The sequence below is a fragment of the Thalassophryne amazonica genome, chromosome 5, assembly GCF_902500255.1.
Source record: "Thalassophryne amazonica chromosome 5, fThaAma1.1, whole genome shotgun sequence".
Taxonomy (NCBI): Eukaryota; Metazoa; Chordata; class Actinopteri; order Batrachoidiformes; family Batrachoididae; genus Thalassophryne; species Thalassophryne amazonica.
Window position 1 is genome coordinate 101,624,789 of NC_047107.1, and position 9,730 is coordinate 101,634,518.

The window sequence follows — 9,730 nt, forward strand, 5'->3', positions numbered from 1 at the left end:
TCAAACCAATCAGCTGACTTGCCAGTCTTTTTTCCAATGGTAGACATGGCAGCATTGTAGACAGCATCTCGGAAGTGCTCCCATCGTTCTTTGGCATTCGCAGTGGGTGGGCCTGGGAGAGATTTCTCCACTGCATGCGCAAACTCTTCCACTGTTCCCTGGTCACGTGTCTTGCTGGTATCGATCTGGGGTCTGCCCTCCTTTCTCGTGCGGTGCAGTCTCTTTGCATGGAGTTTCACTTTGCTGCAGACCAAGGAGTGATCAGTGTCACAATCAGAACTCTGGTAGCTGCAAGTGATTTTGACGCTTGGGGAACTTGGCACATCTGGTGAGAATCAGGTCAAGTCGATGCCAATGTTTGGATCGTGGGTGTCTCTCCTGTTGAGGCTTTGTGTTGAAGAATGTGTTGCCGACGCACAGCCCATGGTGACAGCCGAGCTCTAGCAGGCGCTGGCCATTCTTGTTCATTTTCCCAGTGTCGAACTGACCCAAGCAGTTGGGCCAGGACTTACAGTAGTGTTCAGAATAATAGTAGTGCTATGTGACTAAAAAGATTAATCCAGGTTTGAGTATATTTCTTATTGTTACATGGGAAACAAGGTACCAGTAGATTCAGTAGATTCTCACAAATCCAACAAGACCAAGCATTCATGATATGCACACTCTTAAGGCTATGAATTTGGGCTATTAGTAAAAAAAAAAAAAACGTAGAAAAGGGGGTGTTCACAATAATAGTAGCATCTGCTGTTGACACTACAAACTCAAAACTATTATGTTCAAACTGCTTTTTTAGCAATCCTGTGAATCACTAAACTAGTATTTAGTTGTATAACCACAGTTTTTCATGATTTCTTCACATCAGATAGGCATTAATTTTGTTGGTTTGGAACCAAGATTTTGCTCGTTTCCTGTGTGCTTGGGGTCATTGTCTTGTTGAAACACCCATTTCAAGGGCATGTCCTCTTCAGCATAAGGCAACATAACCTCTTCAAGTATTGTGACATATCCAAACTGATCCATGATACCTGGTATGCGATATTTAGGCCCAACACCATACTAGGAGAAACATGTCCATATCATGATGCTTGCACCACCATGCTTCACTGTCTTCACTGTGAACTGTGGCTTGAATTCAGAGTTTGGGGGTCATCTCACAAACTGTCTGCGGCCCTTGCACCCAAAAAGAACAATTTTACTCTCATCAGTCCACAAAATATTCCTCCATTTCTCTTTAGGCCAGTTGATGTGTTCTTTGGCAAATTGTAACCTCTTCTGCACATGTCTTTTATTTAACAGAGGGACTTTGCGGGGGATTCTTGCACATAAATTAGCTTCACACAGGCGTCTAACTGTCACAGCACTTACAGGTAACTCCAGACTGTCTTTGATCATCCTGGTTATTCTTCTATTCATTTTGATGGTTGATTTCCATTTTCTTCCACGTGTCTCTGTTTTTTTTTTGTTTTTTGTTTTTTGTCCATTTTAAAGCATTGGAGATCATTGTAGATGAACAGCCTATAATTTTTTTTTGCACCTGTGTATAAGTTTTCCCCTCTCCAATCAACTTTTTAATCAAACTACGCTGTTCTTCTGAACAATGTCTTAAACGTCCCATTTTCCTCAGGCTTTCAAAGAGAAAAGCATGTTCAACAGGTGCTGGTTTCATCCTTACATAGGGGACACCTGACACACCTGTTTGTTCCACAAAATTGACAAACTCACTGACTGAATGCCACACTACTATTATTGTGAACACCCCCTTTTCTACTTTTTTTACTAATAGCCCAATTTCATAGCTTTAAGAATGTGCATATCATGAATGCTTGGTCTTGTTGGATTTGTGAGAATCTACTGAATCTACTGGTACCATGTTTCTCATGTAACAATAAGAAATATACTCAAAACCTGGATTAATCTTTTTAGTCACATAGCACTACTATTATTCTGAACACTACCGTATAATAGGCACCAACTCTTGCATTAAAATCACCGGCGATGAACAGTAGCTCGTTGTTTCATTGGAATTTCCCTTACAGCAGCACTGAGGTCATCATAAAACTTATCTTTTGCCTCTGCTGAGGATGTCAAGGTTGGTGCGTAAGCGCTGATGAGGCTGACTGGTCCTGAAGATTTCAGGAGTCGGAGAGACAGGATTCGCTCTGTTCCTTCTGCTGGCGGGATTATGGACCATGCCCTGTTCTCTAACCTCACCTGCTGATTTCCCCTGCCAAAACAGGGTGAAATCGCTCTCCTTCACAGATCCTGTTCCACGGAGCCTGGTTTCTTGGAGGGCGACGATGTCCATCTACAGTCTGCTCAGTTCCCTGTCAATGACAGCTGTCTTGCAAGCATCATTTACTTCCTGCGGGTTGTCAGAAAAGCCTGGTGTCATTGTTTTTACATTCCATGTGCCCAACTTCAGGGCGTGATGTTTCATTTTTCTGTTGTCTGGTGCACAGCTGTTGATCCGCTTGTTGATTTTCACCCTAGGCCCTATGCACCCAGTGGGGATAGCAAACCGTGGCAGGGCAGCTCCTTACTGGCTGGGTGCTGCCCAGCTTGAGGTGGGCGATAGCTGCCCAATGAGGCGCGATGATCTCTCCCACCATCGGACGGCAATTGAGTATGCAGACTTATCACCGGTGAACTGCTGCTTCCCGTGTTTTGTTGATGCTGCGAAGTGAGGTTGGAGTGTCCTCTCCAGGGTGCAAAGCCTGGGTAAGTCACTAAGTGAATATGGAGGGCACGCTGTTACCCATGCAGCAGACCCCCCCCCTCCACGTCACTGGAGTAGTCCATTGGAGAGGCAGTGCCGATACACGTGGTTCCAGTGACGTCGCAGGAGCTGCCAGAGCATTGCTGTAAACAGCCTCGGATTGCCTTCGGGGGTCCAATTCAGGATTTTTCCTCAGGGTTTACTCCCAAAGCCTTTCCCATGAGTGGGTATAGCCGCAAGGCAGTGGAGGTTTGAAATCACAGTTTTCCTTTTCTTAGATGAGCTGTCTTCCCAGACTAATGAGACCCATCTGCCCAAAGCACTGGTTTTAAGATGCCAGCTTGCCCGCCTTCACCCCTTCTCCTATCAGTATTAGCAGTTTCGCCGGGCTTATATCTAAGCCACACGAGCAGGCTAGGAGCTGGACTTAGTTGTCAGAGGCTGTAGAAGACACACGCAGTGAGGAGCATTTTATAGGCAATGGAAGCTTGTCCCATTGTCACCCCTCAGCTATGACAACCTTGGAAACCTATATTCTTAAAATATCCTCTTGTGGCACCACTAATTATTTTAGCACCAGATGGAGGATGTCTTCACCTAAAAGTTAGCGAAGTGGGCTTGTGGCTAGAGGATTCATTCATTCATTTATTTTTTGCCCCTTATCCAGGCTGGGTCACAGTGGCAATAGACCAAGCAGCTCATTCCACCCTTTCCTGTCCTTGGCCAAGTCCTCAAACTCTTCCTGGGGGATCCTGAGGTGTTCCAGCTGGGAGAAATCTCTCCAGCATGTCATTGGTCTTCACCGGAGACTCCTCCCAGTTGGACATTCCTGGAAGACCTCCCTAAGGAGATGACCGGGGGCATCGTCACCCGATGCCCAAACCACCTTAGACCGGGGGCATCGTCACCCGATGCCCAAACCACCTTACCTGACTCCTTTCAGTGAGAAGAAGCATTGGCTCCACTTTGAGTACCTCTCAGATATTCTTGTTTAGCCCAGAGACCCAATGGAGGAGGCTCATTTCCACTGCTTGTATCCATAACCTTGTTCTTTCAGTCATGACCTAAAGCTCATGACCATAGGTGAGCAAAAGGGCATAAATTAACTGGCAAACCAAGAATCTTGATTTCTGGCACAGTTCTTTGTTCACCATGATGGTCCAATATAGCATCCACAAAACATCATACATAGCCCAATCCATTTGTGGATCTCACACTCCAACTTATCCCCATTCGTGAACAAAATCCTGAGATACTTAAAATCCTCCACTTGGGGCAATAATTTTCAACTGATCCAGAGGGGACAATCCACCTTCTTCCAACAGAGGACCATGATCTCCGATGAGGAGGTGCAAATCCTCATCCCAGTCACTTCACATTCAGCCTCAAACCTGCCCAGTGCACATCGGAGGTTGCTGCCTGATAAAGCCAACAGAATCACATCATCTGCAAAAAGCAGAGATGCAACTCCAAGGTCAACAAAATGGACACCTTCTAATCCCTGACTGTGCCTTCAAATCCTCTCCATGTATATCACAAACTGGATTGATCACAAAGGGCAGCCCTAGCAGACTCCAACAAACACTGGGAACAGGTCTGATGAAACAGGTCGACTGACCGGGGACCACAAGACCTCCACAACACTAGAGCACAACAGGGAACGGCTGAAAAACTCACAGGGGGCTGAACACACATCAGGAGGGTGATTGAGCAACCCGACCTGAGTCCAAAGCGGAGGAAGAATGAAAGTCATTCGGCAGCCGTGCAGCAAACACAAACTGGTCAAAACCCCAGACAGTGCTCCGCGAGGACCAGCATAGGCAACAGCCGGTCAGTCTGGAGAACTACATTGGGCTACAAAGGAGTCAGGGGGTCGGCCACAAGGGCCATGAAGGTCCACCGGTGAGTCGGGGGGTCGGTCTGGGAATGTACTAATGACTATGGAGGAGTCAGGGGGATGACTGAATACAGTGACAGGGGCCGAAGGAGGACCAGGGTCAGACACATTACCTGAAATAGCTGTACTGAGATGGTGAGCCCTTATGTATGTACCAGCTCGGGCCCTGCGTTCTCAGGGTGCAGGACTTCTGTGTGTTCTCAGGGTGAATAAAAAGTCTGCCGGTCACAGAGCTTTCTCCTACCGTGCCCCAGCTCTGTGGAATGATCTCCCAGCACACATTCGGCAGTCGGATACTGTGGAGAATTTTAAGTCACGTTTAAAGACTCATTTGTTTTCTCTGTTTTATCATTAGTATTATGAAGTGTTTTTATTCTTGTATTCTTTTATGGTTGTCTTTCTTTTATGGTCTTTTTTTATTGTGTTTTAAATTTTTAATTGTTTTTGTGTGAAGCGCCTTGAAACAATTTTATCGTGAATTGGCGCTATATAAATTAATAAATTTGAATTTTGAATTTGGTGGAGATTGCTGGGGGAAGCCAATTCACATGCAGGGCCGAAAATGGGGGAAACCCAATTCAGGAGGAGACACACCACATGGGGAAGCCAATGGGACAAATAACTGATTAACAAAACTCCGATAAGCCAATAGGGCAAAAGAGGGGAGGACAAACAAACAGAAGACAATGAGGGGAAAAAACAAGAAAAAATAGAACCTATAGTACAAGAAAACCAATATAATGATCTACTGTGAAGATAAACATTCCCAAATGACTCGATATCTGAACAACGAAAACAAACAGTGACCAAACATGAGGAGGAGACCTGCCCAATCATAAAAAATACAACAGACAGAAACCAATACACCACAACAGTACGAGGGCCATGGAAAACAAAAGAATGAACAAAATAACTGCATGGAGAGCAGAACTTTCCAACAAAGGAATGCAAAAGGTATAAAACAGCAGAACAGACGTAGGGGGCCATCAAAAATGGAAATACTGACAAAAGAATGCAAAAGATAAAAAAAAAACAACATAGTCCACTTAGGGGCCATCAAAAATGGGAAAACTGACAAAAGAACAGAAAGAGGGGCCAAATGAGTAATGATGTGAGGAAATAATTTGCTGTACCTTAGAACCAAAAGAAACGAAGCAACCACCGACTTGAAACCATACAAGAATCATGGCAGATAAACAAAAAGGACTACACAGGGTGAGAACAGCTTAACAAAAGGATGCAAAAAGTGAAAAAAGCAATAAGCTAACCTCAGAGGGCACTCAAAAACTGCTGACAGACTGAAAGACAAATCACCAAACCAATGAGGTGGGGTACCGAACCATTTTAACCAAAAATGCATTTCATAAGGGGGCCAAGAAAATGGAACATACTTGTAACATAGTAGACAGGAAAAAATGGCAAATAACTGGGTGTTGACAGAGATAGAAGACATAACCAGATATTTACTTAGTGCATACGGCTGTTTATCCAAATAGCACAACAGAAAGAGAAAAAAAGAAAAGATTAGCTAAGAAACAAAACAAAGAAAGACTAGCCATCCAGGAAGCTGTGACGTCTGTGATCGTCTCTGGGACTGGCACTGATGTTTGGAGCTGAGGCAGGATCTCAGGAGACATTAGCGCAGCTGAAGCTCGTGGAGAAGACTGTGCCGTGGGAGATCAAACAGGTGCCACTGAAAGACTTGGGGATGTGCGCAACTCTCCCATTCCCCCTAGCATGCGCACTGCTGAGGGCAGTGATGTGTGAGTCTCTCTGTTGAATCTGCTTACAGTTTAGAAGACGGAGTCGGCGCCAACAGATCCGGAAGCAGAGGCTTGGTGTGGCTCTCTGCTGGCTCTGCTGCTGACATAGCCGGCATAGCGGCCAGACATGGAGATGGGCATGCCATCATTGTTTCAGTTTGCTTGTGTGGGGCTAGAAGTTGTAGAGGCGTAGATACCACTGTAATTCTGCCGGCAGACCAGAAGACACGGACAGTGCCGCTGGATCGTGAGATGCGTGCACAGATGACTCTGGGGATGCTGCAGATGATTCAGGTGGCACATGTGCTGAAGAGGTCTCGGCAGATGCCGCTGGTGATTCTGGTAAGGTGAACTCTGGGCTGAGTTGCGGGGATGTGGATGCTCCTCCTTCCTCTGCCAGCAGTGCGAGGGAAGTGAGTGGCTCCACGTGATTTGAAGGCATGGATGCTAATGTTTCCAAATGCACAAATTCAACTGAGCATTGTGGCAATGTGCTTTCTCCTGATGGCTTGGCAGGCAGTTTAGGAGACCGGACTGCTTCTGGAGGTGTAACTACCGCCAAGGTGCCAGGCAACAAATGAGCTTCTGTTTGCAAGGACGTGGAGCTCAAAAAAGTTTGGTGCAGCAGCTGAGGTGCACGAAGATTGCGTGGGGCTGGCACTGGGGGTTGGTGAGGCGTGGCCGGCATTGGTGCTGCATACGGCAGCAGAGATGGTCCTGTAGGCTGATAGTGCACTGCCAGATTCCAGATTGCAGAGCGCTGTGGCACAGGTACAGGTGGAGTGAGCATGGCTGGAGTTGATTGAGACAGCTGCAGAGGCACCAGTTGCGAAAAATGTGGAGGCATGACTGCTGCGTAAGACAGGGTTATGGACCGTGGTTCTTCTGAACAAGCGGCATAAATGTCTGACTTGAACAAAAAATCAATAAGGTCCTCAATGCATGGAGGTAACTGACCCAGCTTGAATAGGGTTTTTATTTTGGCTAACTCAGGATGAGCTAACACAACCTCTGGCTTGGTGTGAAGGAGATGGTCAAGGGTGGAAAACACAAGATGCCTGCTCTGTCGACCTGGATTGTCCCAGTACTCAAAAAATAGGTCCTGAATCTTAAAAAAGAATGTTGCCATCTCTTGGAGGGCCAACTCCACTGCCTCCGAAGAATCATCATCCAAATCGACCCAATTTGAGTTGCAGTCTGAGAGAGGAGAGACAGATGGCAGGTGCATCTCTGGCTGTCTTACCCAGTCAGGGAGTCTCTCCTCAGCAAAGAGGTCATCTAGATCTGCTAGTTCAGGGAAGAATTTGTATAGCCAGGTGTTGGCTTCAACTAACTCCCACGCCTGATCCAGATAATCAAACTTCTCTCGGGGAGTGTAGGTGTTGCAAAAACAGACAAAAAAGAAGTGGATATCTGACAAAATCTCCTTAATTGTGGTCAAGTCCTGGTTTTTGACAGGATCAATGCTCCCAGGGGAGGCAGGACGTGAGTCAGCTGTGTCCCAGTTCTGGCTGGTTCGTTCTGTCATGATGTAAGTCAACGTGGCTCAGAGAGGGTGGGGACACAAAGGCAGACTCACACACAGGAGCACAGGATTGATCAAAAAAGCTTTATGTCATAAGCAGGCAGTTGTTTGGTACACAGAGTAGCAGTCAGCGTGGCAGAGGTATCAGGCAAGGGTAAGGCTGAGGCAAGGTCTAAACAGGCTGAGGAAAGAAAGACGGTAACACAGAGTTCAAAGGCTGAGACAAAACTGTGATCCAAAAATACAAAGCAAAGTCCAAAAATCAACAAGGCAATCAGGACTATGACAAAAGGCTTGGATGAGGTTTACAGAAACAACAAACCAGCAAGAAGAACCAAACACACAAGGCTTAAATAACAGAGGTGGCAATCACAGCAAACAAGGCATAGGTGTGGGGAACAAAGAGATGAAGATGAGATCAAGAGGGTGCAGTAGAGTGAACACTAAGCAGACAGAAATAAACTGAAAGGTGAATCTTAAATATAATGCAGAAGAATCTACACACTGAACGAGCAAAGAAACAAAACCAGGAAAAAAAAAGATGAGAACTGGAAAGTGATCAACAAGACAATTAAAGGCAGGGGCTGAAAGTAATATGTGACAAAATCAAAAACTAACAGAAATTACAAGCAATGACTCTAGTGGTAAAATGCAAAATAATACCAGTGACTAAAGTAATCCTAAAGTGAAAAACAAATACAGAGGATCAAATTGTAAAGCAGACACAGACAGAAAGTGACAAAGACCAAAGCAGGGGAGGACATGGGACCAGACAGGGACAGACCTGACAATGTGAATGCATAAATAATTAATTAATTTATTTATAATTTCATTGCAATGCTGCATCAAGAGTCATACAGTTATTACTTTAGAAACAATTCACAGTGACAATACATTATTTTACTGTGTTATGGAAAAGTTACAGTTAATCTGCAGTTCATGTGCAAGCTGAATCTGGAATAGTGGGTGGGGGGGTGTTTGTATGGATCAGGGAGCAAGTATGATCCCTTCTTCCACTAGCTGTAACTATATTTTTATGGTTTATGTTTGTACTGGTGTTTATTTAAAGAGTCTATACTGAGAACTTCCAACCTCCTTTGTGCCTTATCTGCTTGGTGAATCATACAATGACCAGTTTTTGCTTGGTTTTTGGAGGTTATAATAATGTTGTTTTTATCCCTGCCTATGCATTACCACATTACTTTAATACAGCAATAGAAGACCCTAGCACTGCTTCTGTTGATGCTGGAAATTAAGGTAAGAAAAGCACGAACCATAAATGAAAAAAGTTCGGGATGAACTGCTAATTCAGGAGGTGCTACAATAAAATTGTCACATGGCACCCAAAGGAGCATTAAATGTTATTATCTCAAATGATATTGTCTCAACACTAGTTAATGACAAATCCAGTGGTGGTGCTTAGGTAAAGACAAAGCCAGTGAGGTAAAGAGAAAAGTATCAGGATTAAGCTTGAGTCTGGGCTCACATCATTCTCTTCTTTCTGCTGGTTCAGCAACAGTTTGAGCAAATTAAGACTAACAGGATCATCTGTAGCCACAGAATCTTTGCAGTATTATGTGAGCAAAGATGGTCCTGACTGTCATTAGAGAATTACATTTTATGCCTTCTGCTGCCAAGGAACAACCCTCCCAAAACTAAAATCAAATTAAATCTTTTTTAATATGAAGATGACTTCCCAGAAACTGAATGCCAAGAGACTGTAATTCCCCTGCTTCTTTATACTTTTAAGCCTCTACAGCAACAATGGATTAATCCTGTAATTTGGCAAAAAAGTGCAGTGATTCAGTTTTGAAATGAGAGCTACCGCA